The sequence below is a fragment of the Macrosteles quadrilineatus genome, unplaced genomic scaffold, assembly GCF_028750875.1.
Source record: "Macrosteles quadrilineatus isolate MER2022 unplaced genomic scaffold, UCM_ALF_1.0 Scaffold_6__1_contigs__length_79288215, whole genome shotgun sequence".
Taxonomy (NCBI): domain Eukaryota; kingdom Metazoa; phylum Arthropoda; class Insecta; order Hemiptera; family Cicadellidae; genus Macrosteles; species Macrosteles quadrilineatus.
The window spans coordinates 75280301-75299975 of NW_026542599.1; the positions used below are offsets into that span (position 1 = coordinate 75280301).

General features: G+C 33.1%; 2 protein-coding genes across 3 annotated transcripts in view; one reads left to right on the forward strand and one right to left on the reverse strand.

The window, feature by feature from the left end:
* The window catches only part of LOC128996395 (semaphorin-1A), a 488248-nt gene that overhangs the window by 268353 nt on the left and 200220 nt on the right, over positions 1-19675 (forward strand). The gene's annotated exons all lie outside the window — the stretch shown is intronic.
* The window catches only part of LOC128996396 (facilitated trehalose transporter Tret1-like), an 83414-nt gene that overhangs the window by 46379 nt on the left and 17360 nt on the right, over positions 1-19675 (reverse strand). Inside the window, exon 1 of one of the 2 annotated variants that reach the window (XM_054421705.1) lies at positions 14441-14555. The exons of the other annotated variant lie outside the window; for it this stretch is intronic. The gene's annotated coding sequence lies outside the window, so the exon portion shown is untranslated. Of the gene's footprint in view, positions 1-14440; positions 14556-19675 lie in introns of those variants that run through there. 2 annotated transcript variants of the gene reach the window in all.

Consider the following 19675-nt stretch of genomic DNA (forward strand, 5'->3'; position numbering starts at 1 on the left):
AAACAGTGGTAAATCAACATTTGTTCCCTTCAGATTTGTTAAGTCCATCACGATGACTAGTTTTGAAGCAAACTACACGTGGTAAACCCGATTCCATCGAAGATGTTTGTATTACTTTTTATTGTGTTTTATTTTTACAGTCTATATTTTAATTTTGTTTTTAGGTTAGGTCTAGGTGTTCTGTGATTTTAACCCCGTCCCAGATGTTACGCTTTTAATAGTTTTAGTTGTGTAACATCATAAAGACAGTTGTAAAGGCTATGTTCATAGTTCACAATTAATTGTATGCAAGTTTTTGAACCACTGGGACATCGAGTTTTACAGTGTGTTATTTAATTTCAGTTTATCGTTACTTCGGATTCATTTTACACTCACAGTTGAGCTTACAATTGGGTTCCTTTAAACTTAAACTGACGTGGTCAACTATCCAAAGTTACCTTGCTTGTGTGTTGGGTTAATATTGCTAGTTTCAATATTGTCTGGGATAAAAAATAAAACTTGAAAGATTTGGCATTTTGCAGACATTTTGCTTTCGAGCTCGTCTAAACTATTAAAGACAGGAAAGTAAATGCAATTTCAAACACTATTTCACACATACTTGCATAAACGCCATCAAAATCTCCATGGGATGTACTTTAATAAAGCGATCATACCTGTTTGAAAAAGATCTGTAAAGCGATCGGTCGTCTGGAAAATTTTAAACACGAAAGAGAAGAATGGCAAGACCAATGCATATTCAGTATTGGATGTCCAGCTCGCTTTTAATGACTTTAAATATTCAGTCCTCCAGCGTGATTCCAACTTTGAATTCCCTCGGTCAGTCGCAGGTGTAACATTACGTTTGAGAGGAATCTCCGTTGGTTTCTTGTAAAATTTATGTTTTTAATTAATTAATTACAAAAAACATTTATTTTATTTTAAGTGTCATTGTTTCCACTACAGTAGAATTCGTCTGTCCTCGGCCTTTTACTGAAACCCCTCAAAAATAATCTTTTTGTTCTACTATCATATTATTTGCTTGGTTTTAGGTTTGGGTTGGATCAATTTTTGAAAGTGACAAGAAGTGTACGTTTGTTTATATGGATAAATTTATCCATCTCCTTGCAACGTTAAAGTGGTATCGATGAGAATGTTTTCAACAGAACGACAAATAAAGGGAAATGACTGGGACGGAGAATGTTTTATTTACAATCAATGTTTATAAACTACCGCCTGTTTTCGAAAACACTTTTCCAGAGAAAATTCAACTTGACTAAAACACGTTGTCATGCTTCGAATCTCGGTTGGATTTGTTTACTCCTTAACATTTTGTCTTCAAAATTATAGAGTTTAAAATCTGTAACTACTAATCAAAAAAATAATCTCGACATAGTTATAGAACAAATTGAAATTGTTGAATTAACTTGTCTCTCAATGTTGCGCAAATGCATTAAGTTAAAACATGATCTTTTCAGATCATTGAGAAGTAACGCAGGTTGTTATCCAGAAGATGATTAACATGTAATACTCGGGTGTAACCAACAGAAATACTTTTGTACATAACATAAATTGTTTGAATGTCAGTTCTGTACTTAACTTATACATTTTTCGCGTTTTACATGAATAAATACTAACCTGATTTTTTTATAAAATCTTTTATGGATAAATAATAAATAAAAAAAAAATAAATGGACAAAACAACCTCATACCTAACTGGTCCTAGTTTTCAAAGATACTTTTAGCGGGACATGTATTCATAATCACTTATGCTCATTAATAAATCGGTATATTACAAATACGATAGATATTTCGCTGTATCAAAATTACATAGAATTTGTATACATAAAGTTTTACAATATATCATCAGTATACTCACTGTGGGCCCTGCTCAGATGAAGTCCATTGTAAAGTGGGCTTCCCCCTGGTGGTGTTGACTATTATAAACTTACGTGTGTTATCAGTGGGCGAATTATGTTGATCGCAACTCTGATAAGAACTGTCCCTGCGTCTTTGAAGCGAACACTTATATAATGCCACTGGGCCATGTTCGCGCTTAGTTGTCAATACTTCTGGTTCTTACGGTCTATCTGTTAATAGTATACCATCCCCTGGTTAAAGTTGTCGCCTGTTATTTTAACCAAAATTGATGTAGTTGATGTGAGCCACCGACAGGTTGTGCTGATCTAAATGACTGATTTCTGTCGAATACACAATCTTTTTTGCCAATTCTAACTAATGGAATGATTTATTGTGAGCTATAGCAACTGTTATTACCCATCAACTTGGCTAGCAACAAAAAATAAGGTAGAAAATAGAGTTTTAGTCACCAGCGTATTCTGTGACTGGCTCGCACAACTACGTTCTTAAAAAAATGGCTACAGCTTGTCCATATAGATGGATAGTATACATGATCTTGATTGATTTTGATTTTGCTAGATAATCCAGTAAATTTGTATTTAAATTTACTCATAGCGAGGAAGTTTTGGGGTAGTTTTGATTTTTTCCATTTCTTATGTATTTTGGGGTTCTGAATCCGAATCTGAGGTTTGCCAACAAAAATTCTTGACGCAACATTGACAAAAATGAGAAAAATATGGAAAAAAGTATATTTTTTGTAATATTTAGATTATAACTCAAAAACTATCAACTTTTCGTTCTTAGTCTATATTATAAAAATTAAAGTACACAAAATTTGCTACAAAATGCACCCCTAATGTGGTAATCTCCGATGAACCGTTTAGGCTCCAGAGCTATTTGAAAATTGGAACATTTTGTGTTAGTTTTTAAATTTCTCCAATTATTCTATCAATGACATATATTCATTGTATATGCCCAGGCAAAGGTCTTATATAAATCCAAAGTGTTAAAATTGATTAATTTTGTGTTACTGAACCGTTGACTTTTTATTTAGTATACAGAAAAGTTACACGAACTGTTGCCGTTTAAATTATCCTCGCTCAGAGGGTTGTAATGAGGCAGGTTCTGGCAAACGTTTCGATGCATTATTTGTGAGCATTCTAGCTTGTTCATCTGGGCAATTAAAAAAAGGTTAAAAGTAAAAAAATTACACATAATTATAAGTGATACCAAAATCAAAACTATCAAAATTAAATAACACCAATCTATTAATCATGTAATATCGTATGCACCTGATGACGTGATATTTAGATATACGTAAATAATAAAATGTTATGTAGGCATATACTGTTGCTAAGCATTTATATTCAGTGTAGATTTAACAAGTTAATAAATAAAGGAATGTGTGTTTGGTACTATACTTACTTTCTTACTTACTTAGACTCTAGCATCACAGTCCATTGTACATCCTCAATCGTATTGGCACCTACCCATTATAAAATATTCTGTGTAAAATTTCAAGACCGATGCATGGCTTAGAGTGATTGGCACTGTTACCATAGGCCAATACTAATTTTTTCACCCCCATTCATTCACCCGAATGTAAATGTAAACTCTAAGCGAGTTATGTCCACAAAGCTGCTTGAGTTGGGGGCAGTGAGGCAACGTTGGATTTAGTTTTCTAGCCAAAATTTGTATTGACTATCTTAAGTCAATTAACCCTTACCACTCTCATGTAGGCCTATGCCCTACACCCTAGGACCTACAATCTATCAAATCTACACACAATGTAAATGCTTAGCAACAGTATATGCCTACATAACATTTTATTATTTACGTATATCTTAATATCACGTCATCAGGTGCATAAGAAATTACATGATTAATAGATTGGTGTTATTTAATTTTGATAGTTTTGATTTTGGTATCACTTATTATTATGTGTAATTTTTTTTACTATTAACCTTTTTTTAATTGCCCAGATGAACAAGCTAGAATGCTCACAAATAATGCATCGAAACGTTTGCCAGAACCTGCCTCATTACAACCCTCTGAGCGAGGATAATTTAAACGGCAACAGTTTGTGTAACTTTTCTGTACACTAAATAAAAAGTCAACGGTTCAGTAACACAAATATAATCAATTTTAACACTTTTGATTTATATAAGACCTTTGCCTGGGCATATACAATGAATATATGTCATTGACAGAATAATTGGAGAAATTTAAAAACTAATACAAAATGTTCCAATTTTCAAATAGCTCTGGAGCCTAAACGGTTCATCGGAGATTACCACATTAGGGGTGCATTTTGTAGCAAATTTTGTGTACTTTAATTTTTATAATATAGACTAATAACAAAAAGTTGATAGTTTTTGAGTTATAATCTAAATATTACAAAAAATATAATTTTTTCCATATTTTTCTCATTTTTGTCAATGTTGCGTCAAGAATTTTTGTTGGCAAACCTCAGATTCGGATTCAGCACCCCAAAATACATAAGAAATGGGAAAATCAAAAATACCCCAAAACTTTCCTGGTAAAAACACAAATTAACTGAATTAAGATATTTCCAAGTTTTTTTTGTCACATGTTCTGTGTTTAACTATTCAACGATGTACATTTCATCCATGAAACAATAATTTCTAATCAATTTAAAATATAAAAAAATATATATTTTTTATCACACGCATGGGTTTTTCATATTTTCTTGAAGTTTCTTTTACTAGCTTGTTATACTTTTAGTTGTAACTTAATATATATTAAATTCCTTCTAGAGATGATTTTTCTTGGGTTTTTTTTTATTCCGCCTTTCCTGTACAACTCAGTAGGCCAACATGTAAATTTCAGTATCTTCGTAAGACTTTTTTTGTAGTTCCCAATTGCAACATAACTGTGAAAATAAGATGTCTGATTAATTCTGAACTCAATATAGGGTCACGTTGATTCGAATCAGTATTTATTTTCATTGCATTTTTATTTATATTGTGCTTTTCAACGATATTTTCTTATTATTCAGGGACATTATCATTGTAGGGAATATAATACTTATGTAGAGAATTCAAGATGAACCGCGAGTAGATACGAGAAGAGATTGTAAGAAAAAAATCAAACAATAATTCGCCTCTGAGTTGGTTTTTTAATGTCGATAGATTGGTTTAAAATTCAACCACGCCGAAAGTAATGTATAAATCAGCTTATCGAGTAGATTTTGGTTGTCTTTGAGCAGTTTTTATCTCGCATAACGTGTACACATTCGTAATTGATACGTAATTATTCGTACCGTTGACGCAAGGCTAAACTAGAATATTGAAGTCGTCGAACTATTTGATTGCGATTTTGCATTTGAAATATTTTTCTAGCTTTTTGACCTATTTATCCTTGTTTCAGGTATGGGGAATCATTTTGCAAAACACAACATAGGTAAGACATTAGCTTTCTGTATTTTATACTCTTCAATTTATCACTAAACTGAAACTTTGTTTGGAATCCTTATATACAGGGTGTCCCGGAACTCTCTACCAACATTTTAGGGCATTGATCCTGGGTAAGAAACGTACCTAAATATCATATTTAAATTGTCCTGAAGTCCTTAGTTACTCGCACAGCCGCCATTTTGTTTTTTTTTAGTTATTAATTTTTTTCTAAAGAATGGTTAAACATACGAAATGGAAACTTTGCACAAACATTTATGACATTTAGACAAAGCTACAAAAAAAATTATGAAGATTTTCAAATTCACAAAACAAAATGGCGGTCATTTAAAATTTTCTTTCTAAAATAACTCAAAAACCATTGATTTAAAAAAAATTTCAAATGACCGCCATTTTGTTTTATGAATTTGAAAAATCTTCATAATTTTTTTGTAGTTTTGTCTAAATGTCATAAATGTTTGTGCAAAGTTTCCATTTCGTATGTTTAACCATTCTTTAGAAAAAAAATTATAACTAAAAAAAACAAAATGGTGGCTGTGTGAGTAACTAAGGACTTCCGGACAGTTTAAATATGATATTTAGTTATGTTTCTTACCCAGGAGCAATGCCCTAAAATATTGGTAGAGAGTTCCAGGACAACCTGTATAATACGTGAAGGCGATTTCTACGAAACAGTACTCCTCCGTTAATAATAGACGGATTTTTACAAACGATGTGTCAAAAATGAGTATTTTTTTTTTAGACGCCCCCTTTACCGATTCCAATGGTAAAAGTCCTTCGGGCTTTGCCCCACAGGCTATCAAAAACCCAATGTATTTCTTGCGAAGAAAAAATTTTGTTTACTTAAACAGACGAATAATTTGTATTAATTACAGCTGTTCATACTAGAGCGTTCGTTTTCAGAGTGAGTTTATTTTCAGCTGTAGTGGAGTGATTGATTATATTTCTTTAAATTGACTCTTTTAGGTCTTCGGAAATTATGACTGTTATTCGTTTTGAAATAACCAAATAACGCCTGTAACACTTTGCAATCTCTCGAATTCGAGCAACAAGTGCACTAGTTATATTTAATTTTCGAATTTGTTATCATACGAGAACTCTTCAACCAAGATTAATCATCTGTAGGCTTCTCGCACCAGTCTAGGATGTGGTTATTACAATATGATATTGAACTGGCTGGGTGTCATTAAACTTTTCAAATTACCCCGCCTCGCCGTCCTGATGATCATAATTCCCAGTAGCATCTTTCCCACAAAGTTTCCCCACAGTTTTATTTTATACGCAACCTGGTTAGTGAAGTAACACAAGTTTAATGATGAGTCTGGCGTGTGTTCGTGTGTTGAATGTTGATGTATCGGGATAATACTTTGGTATATTTGATATAGTCAGAGATAATATTAAACGTACTCCCTTGGAAAGTCTATGCTGATACGTAAGAGATGATATTGTAGTGAAAATGAATTCAACAAATTGTTGGTGAGGCGGGCTTTGGTAGGTTTATTGAAAATATCCCTCTTCAAGTATGTGTCTAGGGGCTTTAAAAAAATAAAAAATAAATAAATAATTTTGGTTAAATTTTTCGAATTTTAATTGAAAGAAACTTGGTTTCTGCTGATAGATAGGTTAATTGCGGTTTATATGTTCCTAAACAGACTTTAAAGTGTTCTCCAAAAATTTACACTTATGTTCAACAAGTTATACCCTACGTCTAGGCTTTCTTACAGAAAATTAGAAGAGTTTAGAGTACATACGATACATTTTTTCTACATGTAAGCAATGGTGTTTAAAAGACAGTGTAGCCAATTTTTAAGTGACGTAGCCACATTTAGCTTGTCTTGAAAGCATAAAACTGTGTTTAAAAGATTTATTGAATTTTAAATGTAATTAAACTTGATATTGACTATTTGATGTTAATTTAATCGACTACCAATCCAGATATAAGACAGACCTAGTAGCTTAAGGACTTTGCTGTCTGCGGCAACTGGTGAGGTAGTCTACGATAAGACGATTATTGTATTGGCAAACTGGCCATTCAAGTCAGCCCAAGTATTGTTGACTTTCTTTATACAATGTGGCCACTGTGCGAGATTTTACTAATGGTATCGGACCAATTTGTTTATATGTTTGAGTTTATGGAATACAAAAGGCACACTTTTCTTGCTGTAAAAGTAAAACACATCCGATTGTGATTTATTAACAACGGACTTCTTTTTTATGTATGTTTCTCAGCTTAATGATTTTGATTTTTGTAAGCGTTTTACAAATTTGGATTTCAAAATTATTAGTGTTGAATATACAATTTAGTACGATCCTTGAAAGTCTTACATTTGTTGTACAGTACTTTTAAAAGGTATAATTAGTTATACCAAACAGTGAAAATAATAATTTATAAAGATAATTAAATTTATGTTAGGTGTACGAGTTATATTTTCAAGTAAAGTGATATCAACGCCTTTTTTATACAAACGCATTTTTGCTAGATTGTTTTTAAACATTAGTAGTGGAACCAAATTTGTTTAGTCAAAATTTCATAATTCGTGGGCCTTGGCTTTACTTTATTTTTGATATTACTTTACTGTCATCTGTTGTAATTAATATACCTAGTACAACTCCAAGACCTTGTAACAAATAATGTATTTTTAGACACAATTTCGCCTCTAATGTTTCTAAATACTGACAACAGTATCAGATATAAATCAGCTGTAAGTAGGTCATCTGTATTTGTGACAGCTTCATCACATAAGTAGATGACGTCATGATCAGCGTCACTTCGCCACATGTTGTACATGGACGTTTTTCAACCCCCCCCCCCCCATACCTCCTGGGATAAATCTAATTAATGTTGTAGTGTCTACAGCACAGTTGTCTTGTGCAGATATTTTAGTAACAATTATCAGATTTACATACAAATTGCAGCTATGAGATTTTTAAAGATTGGAGGAAAACTTAAGTGTTTGTAGGAATCGAGGGTACATTTTAAATTTTTTTCGGAAAAAATTATTGTTTGTATATAGTTATTTTAATTTGTAAACATTTGATATATTATGGGTTATTAATTTGGTCCAATTGTTATCACAGAAATAAAGCGTGTTTTCTAAACAAGTGATGTCTACAACAACAATATTAGTTCTCAAAATTCGTATTGTTGTCCTTTTAATATTGGTAATTTAATTTATTCCCCAAAAATATCTGTAAACTATGATCAGTGTGCGTGTAGTAAAAATATGTCCGTAGCGTTTTATTTAAATCATACAATCAAAAGTTTACCGAACTTAACTTTAATTAAAAAATGTTTTCAATATTAAAATATTTTGTGATAAATATGCAGTTTGTGACACGTTGCAAGTTCATTCAGTTTTCCGCATGAACTCTTTGGAACAGTTCCTAATGAACAAAGGTATCCGCAAACCTAGGGATTACCAAACCGAAGTTGTCGGTTAGACCAGGTTGGACCTAAACTGCACAACTCGTTGAATTTACTCTATCGACCTAGTTACCTGCAATTTCTATTGTAAAATGTTTTTTTTGTAAACATTCAATAAGTATTTAATATGTTTCAATGCAACTATAAGATTTCTCACTAAATTATGCTAGACGGATTAGTTTTCTGATTTTTTTTATAAAATTTAAAATGACTGTCAACTCCGAGTAACTTGAATACTGGTAGGCACAGTTAATTTATACAATCATATTGTGAAGGGCATATTTAATTCTGTAGTACTTTACTGTGCTAAACTGTGGCTAAACACATTTCTCGCTCTTACTGAAAGCAAGTTTTAATCAGCTGGCAGTCTCTTAAGGTCCTAAAAAAGCTTGTCCGAAAATTGATTAGGTAGGTAACTTATTAATATAGTTGTCTATAGGTAACAGATTAAGTATAGAATTGCAGTATCTGTATCGTATTGTTAATTAATAATGGTTATCGGTATTATATCACTGCACTGTCGATGTTACGCTTATTTTAGATTAACAGATAAGTATCCAATGAAAAACTATTTTAGAGGGTAAACGAAAGTGTGGTAAATGTTTAAATGCACCTTATTTTTTTCATGTTGGATTTTATTAGTAATTGTCATTCTCATAGTTTTATGTAGCGGATACATGATATACATGCGTATTTGTTGTTCTAAGGTAAATGCGATAAAGTATTTCGCCCAACTAAACACCGCGGTGGAGGCGAAACGCATTTCCACTTTCCCGCGCTATTATACAAGGTGAACACAAACCCGGTGTGACGCGGGGGCAGTTTGAGGCTTTAATGCGCGTTTTTCATTTGCGGCTCGAGATAAAACAAATGTCCTTTCCGTTTATACGCACTTCGCACACGTTTTTGCCGTTACTCTGTTTCTTGCGCGGGTTTTAACGTCGGATTTGCCCTGTATCCGGGTTAAATTGTTATATTCTCTTGTATTATCTCGTACACATTCGTTAAACTTAATTTTGCCAAATTCGTTTTGACATTTTATTTAAGGGAACACGTAACTGTTGGGAATATTTTTCATCGCGATTTTTTTACAAAATGGTATTCGTGACGATTCGGGATATGAAATTTGACCCTGTCTTCAGGTAATAAATTAAAGGGTAAAACAAATCAATATTTTTGAATGGGATAAGATTTTGTTTGGCTGGGCTTTAGTTAGGTTCTTGTTAGGTTTTCGGTTTTTTTTCTCACCTAAGGTCAGAATCAATTCCAAAAATCCTTAAATGTTTTGCAAATTTTTTTTTTATTTTACTGATTGTAACGGAAAACTACTCAAACATTCCCTTAAATAAAATAAACCACCATAACCAAAAATAATCTTAAATTACTAAAGTGCATATCACCAAGTAAATCCCTACTATAATCGGTTATGACAGATCATTAACTGAAACAAAAATGCAAAAAAGGTCACACTTTAAAAGTTGTGCAATGTAGACTAATTGAACATTTTGATATCGCTCACTGCATTATACATTATACAGCATATTCACCGACGACAATATCACTAACGAATAGCATTGTCACTTGCCACCTTTCCCCCCTCCCCACCCCCCCTCATTGGACATCACGTGACACGCCATTCTCATTACTGCTTGTCGTGATGAGGGCGTTACTTTTATTACACTTCGCGCCGCGCCGTTCCCAATGCTGTGGACATGATGGTTATTGCTGCTCTGTATGCATTGTTTAATATGTTGTCACGTGTTAGTTTTTCACCTGTTCATTTGTGTAGTTAAAATATATGGTTTCCCCAGTTGGGTCCTTTTATTTACAGTTTTTGCAATTTCATGCTTGAAGTCATTGTAGATGCTAGCGTTCAGGTTGTCGGATGGTATTGAAAACGTTTTGAATACCTGCCATCATTTGAATCCTGATAAAGACATATGTAGTAGCTGAAACAAGGTGTGTCGATTGAAATCTTTTGATTGTCTAATTATATTATTCAAACATAACTTTATGTGTTAACCCTATCATCAACTTTTTTTTTTATAAACCCCAACCTTACACACGATGTAATAAATTCTAGCCATAGAGTCCTTAGCATCTGATTTACTCACTTTTTTGGACATTTATATTGACAGCATCAGCGATTTTCACTGAACAACCTTATTGTGTAAATCTCCTCCAAGACAACTCTATGAAGGTTTTATTTTTATTCCAGTTTTTGTAATACGCTAGTTTAAATCGACATGGATGGTTGATTTATTTTTATGTAGGTTCTCAATTCAGTTTGTAAAAATGGGTCAAAGAACTTTTTATTCATTAACTTGTCATTAATTTAAAACAAGAATGGGATATAGATTTCTCTTTAGTGAATGTTGAGTTAAATCAACTCATTAGAGTATGCGTTATCATGTTGTCAATATCTTCTATTTAATATTCGTAACAAATCAATATCCTGAGAAAAACATTTAATACTCAAATGTTTACTATCAGCGGGAAATTATTGATCTACATCACAATCATTTTATCGTTCCTATCGACATATAAATATACCGTAAATTATTCCTTGTATTTACAATGTAACGGTTCAATTTTAACAGCTATTGTAACTGTTCTGCGTCATTAGAAAAGTAACGGCTACATTGAGACGTAACTTGACGAAAGAACGAAAGGAAAAGTTTGAACAAGACTGGAGTGGACTTGAGACCGGCCTAAGGAGCCCTCGCAGCGGCTTTTCAAATACTTTAACTCTCAAGAACAAAAGCTCCCGGCACACTCAATGTCACATGTCTTGTGAGGTTGTTTTGACAACAAGTTTACACGACGATTTAATGAATGGGTAACGTGGGTTTGTAAAATATCTGTGTTTGTAGTACTATTTGACAAAATAGTAGGTCGTCTGTAGAAAAGGGTGGGTAATATTGCGAAACGTTGCAATACAATATGTGTTATTTGTTTGATTTATAACACACACACTATATAAAACACAGCCACAGTTAGTTTTATAAATCATTGTTTATTAAAGATCACTTTTGCAGTTTTAAATTTCATTCATAACTACACATTTACATGTTACAGAACTATTGTTAGGTCCCATTTATCTTTAAATAAATAATTTTTCTTCGGAGGACTACTCTAAGTTTTAAAGATAAGGGACTAAGATATGTCATTAATTATTTTTCACTGTTAAATAGAGAAGTTAGTCACTTAATTAAGTTTCACATTTTATTCATGACAGTGTTGGGTTTTTAATCACGTCACATATAATGAAGTAGGGTACTTCTCAATATGTCAAGCGATCTAATTTATAAACTATTATTAGGAGCACATGTTTACATATAATCCCTTTAACAGGAAATGTATTGTTACCTTCTTGAATTCGCATATATCGACAGTTATAAATATGATTTGTACATACTCAGACTCAAAACACAAACATTTTTCTGTTGTTAGCTGCCAAGCATTGATTTATGTAAATTTGTTTATTGCCGGTGGTAAATAAATAAATACTAATCGTAACTGCATACCTACGCATGGTACTGTATGGTGCTCGATCATCCTAATAGGTCACTTAATGTGCAGATATGACATAAATTAGAACATGAAATATTAATAAGTAAATACAAAGTAACATAACCCGTGTAACGGAACACGCGACGCATTCGATTATGCCAAGTATCGCTGGGGGCGAGTTATAGCGGCAAACAGAAATATAAGTAGCCTCGTAAAGTGTCGTCTCTCTCACAATGTTTGGCCTGGAGAAATATCTGGAGCCGTAAATGTTCAAATGAAACGACCGTCGAAGGAGAAATACAGCCTGCGGTTGGGGTTGGTATCTCCTTCCAGTGGTAAATATAGCTTTTATTTTTAAATTGACAGATATTGTAAATTGCATGCAATAAATTGACGAAAGTATGATATTGACAACGAGTAAAAAAGAGTAAAAATAAATGCAGTTTAATCAAGTTTATTTTTATGAAATGTTTCTTATTGAATGTCATCCAGATCAACTAATAAGTAAACTCATACGTGCTGAAAAAAACACTCGGGCTAGCACTCAAAGTAATTTGTATAGTTATCTTGAAATTTTATTACAAGTTGTAACTAGCATATTTACACAATCAATCGATTGTTTAATTCGCAAAAACGCGTTTAGTTCACTGATTTCTGTTTAAATCAAGTAAACGAATACGAAACCAAATTGAAATTGAAGTTTTTTTAATTATCCATACATTTCTTATGAGTCTACAAAGTAAACTTTGAACGTATAACAGAATATAATATTGCTTCGTATTGTATTGACTATCGTGGTATACAGTACAGTCATTCCTAAAAAAACATACATTTCTGTCAATGGAGTCCAATAATTGTGATTTTAAGTATATTATGTTTTCCACGAAACCTGCATGCTTTATAACATCTTTGTGGATCGTGGATCAAAACATTGATGTATAAATGTCTACAGTTTGTTTTTAACTAAACCCATAAGATTTGAAATTCAAATCTCCTACAAAAAATGTATTACGATTACAATAATTTTTTTTATTTCTGCTTGGACAATTTATACATCCATGAGAACCAATATGACTCTAATGATGTGTTACATTATCTATTGTTGATTGTCAAGTCGCAGGTTTACACCATGCTATACACAATGCTTGGTGCCAAGCAGAGGTAATCTGCATCTCGTTGTCAACACGGGCTTGTTGGCTGTTTTGCATATATAATCCAAGTAGGGACCCTGTTAGTGGCGTATCTGGTGACAACGGCGCTGGGTTGATATGTTGAGACGTGCTATACGTATACGTGTGTCTGTAACCTCGCAACAATAAACATCTGTTTGCGTATCTGCTAAATCTGTCCAATTGAGTAAACTGTCCGTTGGTTGTTTAAATATGGTAATTCCGTTTTCTCTTAATAGAAAAAAATATGTGTTAGTAATTATAGATCCTAAACATTGAAATTAATATTGCGTACAGTTTTCTAGCTTTTCAGGCGTATTTAGTTAGTTATGTTCAAGCTGTGCAATTCTTGTTCCATGTACTATATTTATTTTAAACGTGCTTATAATTTTGAAAAATATAGGTATTTACTGCACACCAACTCAAAAGCCATGCCCTCCCCCGACCGCCAGGCGGCTGTATTTCTCCTTCGACGGTCGTTTCATTTGAACATTTACGGCTCCAGATATTTCTCCAGGCCAAACATTGTGAGAGAGACGACACTTTACGAGGCTACTTATATTTCTGTTTGCCGCTATAACTCGCCCCCGGCGATACTTGGCATAATCGAATGCGTCGCGTGTTCCGTTACACGGGTTATATGTCCTACATACATCTCATCATATGATTTCCTTATTTTTAAATTATTCGTCTAAATAAACCCGAACAATTTTGGGCTAATCTGTAGTATAATTTCTGGACCGGCAAATATAAATAAATTTTAATTTTTCCCTTCTGAGCTTCCTATTTGCTATTAAACTGTTTCGCCGACACACTGGCATCTTTAGGCATACACTGATAGCCTGGTCATAAATATTAACACAAAACAGTCATTACACACTATGTACGAAAACAAGGCCACTGCGACGACAATACTGTTTATTTGTTAAATTACTTTGTTTTTTGTATTTTTTAAATCTATAAATCGTGTGCGATGAAAATAAATAAAATCAAACAGGTTTACTATATGTTATAACACAAATAAAAATAATTTAAAAATTACTGACATACTAAATATTAAATACCTCTAACATTGGCTACTGCTCGTCCGTGAGGAAGATTCGCTGTCACTGGCTGTTTTATGTTACTATGAGGAAGCTGTAGTGGATGCCTGAAGATGTCAGTTGACGATACGTGTCACATATATCAGCAGATATGAACGCTAGATGGTAAACATTAATATTTATTGCAAACTTTATATTCCAAGACACATTTAGAGGTTGAGTGTAACTTTCCAAAGTCACACAATTTGACACATTTGTAGACACGCTAGTTACACAGAACATCACATAGTAAACTATACTATGTTTATAAATAGTTAGGTGAAACATTTACGGGTTGGGTTTGTTTACACCTCAATAACGTTAGCGGTTTGTAGTGTACAGAGTGGCCGAGGCGCTACATATCATCGGGTCAGTGTTTGTGGGAGAAATTAATTGTGTTTTGTTATGTCTCCCTTAGGATTAATATGTTTGTGTTGCTCTTTGTTGTGGTTTCGGTTCAATTTTCTAGTGTTGCATGTGATGTGATGATATCTGAAAAATTTTTTTCGGTTGGAATAGTGTTTGATTCATATAACTATTTAATCCCCTATATGACTTTTTATTCCTATGCAATGTATTATGCCTAAATTATTAGTGTTAGCGAATCACCCAAGCCTTTACCATATGCCCTATGGGTTTTATTTGATAAAAATTGAGTCACCATCCACTTAGGGCCTAAAACACAAAATTGCACACTATTCTTTTAAACAGTTTTGTAGAGAGTACATACAAAAATTTATAACATTCGAGCTTTATTGTATTTACGAAACACCAGCTTTATTGTATTTGTATCGGTTAAGAAGAAAATACTAACATAAAGGGCACGTTAAATGTCCATGTAATTTTAATGAAGAATGAGTAAACTGATGAAATTTGTTTGTTCATGGGTTTACTTTATTTAAAATAAAATTTAGCAAATAATTCATTTCTGATTGATTTATAAGCATTCCTCTAGAAAATGTCACCACTTTCCCTAAAGCAGCAAACCTGGGCACATGTCAAACCCTTCTGATACGTTAAGGAAATATTTTAAAAAACATCCATCGGTCAAATGAAAATTAGCTTAGTGTCTACAGGGGGTACTTCTAGGTTGTATTGCTGACTTTTTAATGGAGAGTTCTGTTTAAGATACCAGAAAATATATTTAAGTAAGTAAAAACATTATTTGTCTGGCTCGAGTTTAAGCAAGGGTCTTATTGACGCTTATTTCAAAAGATCGTTTTTATTTATTTTTTCTCTAGAGCCAGAGATAAATTTATCATTACATTTTACCACACAATGGTTGATACTGCAATACATATGTATCATGCTTTGTTTTCACTCTATTTAGGATGAGGTGCGTAAGTTTTTCTATATGTTCCCTTTCCTCATAATGTTTCTTTTTGATATTTTTAAAATCGAATTTCTCATTGATTCCATCGTTAATTTTTTTTGGAATTTGTAAGTTTCAATCTCATCAGTGTAGCAAAACAATAATATTTTCGGTCATAGTGGTGGAAGTTTATTGAAACCGTTTGAAAATAATTTGCCAGAGGATGCTTTACTGCTTGGTTTAAAAGTAAAAAAATAAAATCCTCTTTTAAGATATCCTAATCCTATCATCGTCCATGACCCGGCGATGCAAATTACAAAGAGCGCCAACACAATGACGACGTTACAAGAACGTTGACAGCCAAACAAAACGACGCAGACGGCGATAAATTATCGAGGGCGTCTCGCGACAACGGCGCAGGAATAAATAAAGAGTGATTTATTTTGTAAAAATGCGAAAGCGATTAATTTCTTAAGAAAGCGTCGCGCTTTGCGACGACGCGCTGAGTGCGCCATGAGGGATATTTATTTTTTGGTGCTGTGTAGTGTACATTTGTTTTCCTACAGTCGCCCGACAAAGTTGGCTTCCCTGTACTGTTTATAGTACAGAAAGCTGCTAATTGCTGCATATTTATACTTTGCCGTACGGTTTATACTTTGCCACACACACATGTGTAATGGTGTATTGTACAAGCAAGGAAATTATATAATTTTAATTACTGATGTGTTACTTTGCCGCACATCAGGATTCCAACCAAACAACACAAAACAGCGTGGTTTTATTATGCACGTAATCCGTGTACGCTTGGAAATAGGTTGGCAACACTTAAAGATAATAATTCTATGAGCAGCTGATTGACTAATTATAACTACGATTTAACCTGTCATTTCGTGTTTATAGTTTCGGTATTCCTGAACTTTCTGGACTTTTCTTTTAAACGTTTTTAAAATATTCCTACGATCTTAATAAACAAAAAAAAAAAACACCTTTTAAGCATTTTTTAAGGCGCGGAAACCACTTCAAATTACTAAAACATACGGAACTATATTCTCAAAACGCGTAGCAAATTTCTTGCCGAGGAAAAATAGCGGAGTGATACGGACCGCGGGTACTACTTTCTCTAGGGCACCATTTTTGTTGCCAGCTGAACCTAAAAAAGCTTTGTATAGTGTTTGAAAGACTAATTATTTATATGCTTTATAGTGACTGTAGGAAAAATATAATGTGTAACACGAGTGAAAAAGGCCTTTGCTGCACTCGAGATCATTCCTCTCGTAAACATTGCTCTCGTGTGCAGCAAAGTGCCACTTTCACCACTAGTTACACAAATAACTATTGGTTCACGTTAAAATTGTATTTTTTATTTTAGTTGTAGTTTTTATTTTGGAAAATTTTTCGCGTTTATAAATCAATAGGTGTGCCGTGTGGTTTCTGACCGTACGTTTGATTAGAATAAAGTATAACGACAGAAGGTTTTAGCAGTTCTTAGTTGTTTTAGCATACTTATTTAACCTAAAAGCTGATTGATTATTTGAAAAAAAAAAAAATAGTTTAAAATAATTTTTGGTTGAACATAATATCACAACGACTTTTATCTGGTTAAGTATGTAATGCGTGGGTCGTAAATTCTACATATCAGTAGGCTTGTTGAAACTGTTTTCTTAGTTATTCAATATTTTACAGTCACAGATACTTTAACAAGGTTCCAACGTATGAAGGACGAAGGTCGTACCTTTTGGTATACATTACACTTCCGAGCATATCTGGACGGAAGGCCCGCCAGGTAAAGATTTTACCAGATAAACCCATAACCTATTTCGGGTCAGGGCTACAGATATATATATGTATATCTGTAGCCCTGATTTTGGGTACTCCTATTTCTCTATTAGGATATAATTTGGTAGTCGCTAAATGGTGTATTGTACAAGCAAGGAAATTATATAATTTTAATTACTGACAACTGGTGGCCGTAAAGTTGAAATAAGTTTCATCCTCATTTCCGGCCGATCACAAGGGTAAAGCGATGTCTTATTGAAAGAAGTCAGTCAAAAGAGTGTCACTGTTCTACTATGGATGTCCTGTTAAGACATAGTTTGATGAATATTTGCTGGAGACTGCATTTAAAACTGGACCAAACGGTCCTTGATCACTGGGCTTTTAATAAATGACCCTGACTACAGAACCGGCTAATAATAGTCAGTAACAAAAATGTTTTGTCTCTCAACATTCATTGTTCACACATTGCTTTATATATCATAACAGACATTATGAAGAAGACAAACCATTGTAGAAATGCCGATTTGACCTACAATCAGCACTGTCAGCTGGGAAGTGACTTTCCCACAAGTTGGCGGCCATTTCGCAGTCCTATTGTCTTAGTTTCATCACTATTGTCACTTGTAATTGTGGGGCATTGTTGCTATTTCATTGACTGATGTTTAATCGACTTCTGATTTAGGTGCCTATACTCGTAATCATTACCCTGATTTGTGAATGTTTTAAAATTAAATTGTAGACAACAATTAATTAGTTTGATAGATTATCTAATTCCCCAATGGGATGTTCGTAAAATACAGGGTTTTTCTAAATTACAGTATTGTTACACTTTTGAAACTGTAAAATTGAAAAACTATACAACGTATCATCACGGGGTGAGAATCGATTGAAAGAGGAGATTCTAAGGATTTGTTTGACACCACTTTGGTGAACATAGTTGCAATATTAGCCTCTACAGACATCGATAGATTTTAACTAAGATTTAAAATTAAATAGACAATTTAAAATCAATGAAACTCTAAATAAAGAGCACTTTCTGTTCTTTCGAAGTCATGTTCCTCACAGCCTACAATAATGGTGAACAACAATAACTGAGTGGTAAATTATAGAACTAATTACCCCCTAGTGGTATTACTTAAACTTTTGACAATTCAACTTAGAGTAAGAAGTTTTATATTGAGAAAAGTAAAGAATTTTAATTAATTTCAAATCGTAGTTAAAATCTAAAAATGTCAAACAAAACTTTAGAAACTCCTCTTTAATTTGATACTCACACCTTGATGATAGGTTGTACGGTTTTTCATTTATAGAGTTTCAAAAAGTGTAAAAATAATTTAGAATCACCCTTTATTTCTATAACATATTGTTTACATTATCCGTATAAAACGCCGACTGCGTTACGATTAAGTCGTTAAAACCCCTGAGAAACAAACGCGAGTGTGGATGATGAATGTGGCGCACGTCTTAGCCCATTAAGTCAAGAAAGATGGCGAACTGAATAAAGCAATTTACTCGTCAGGAAGTAACCCGCATTTATCATCTTAAATGACACGAAACTTTTTCTATCCAGGTATGCGTCCCGCCAGTATCGGTTGACAAATGCATGCTCTGTAGGCCTATATTTTATGTATTGAAGAACTGCATTTCTTTTTGTTTGTAAATGGAAGTTTGTTGTGGATTATTTTTATTATTCTTTTTCCTTTTTTTACGTTTTCTCAGTTTTTGTTATGCGGTTTAATTAGTTTCAATCTAAGGGCAAAAGCCATGGGATAGCCAAATGGATAGTATCACAAGAGTTGGACAAAAATCAATATTAGGTAATGTACAAAATTCTAATCGAAAATTTATTTACAAAGTAACTGTGATTGAAAATGTATCGTCTTGGTAGTCTGGGTCTTGCTTTTGATTTCGTGTGGTTTGTGGTTGAAATTAAAAGTGCAAAATGTCATTGCTCTCTATTAGGTTGTTGTCTCAAATATATGTTTTATAGCTGTTTCCTTAGTGAAAAGGATTTTTAACCTTTTCTAATCAAACTATTAGTACACATTGCATACAAAATTAAATTACTTATTTCGCGAATTTACAGTTTGTTACCTCGCCACACAGTTTTTTAATCTTCATGAGTTTTA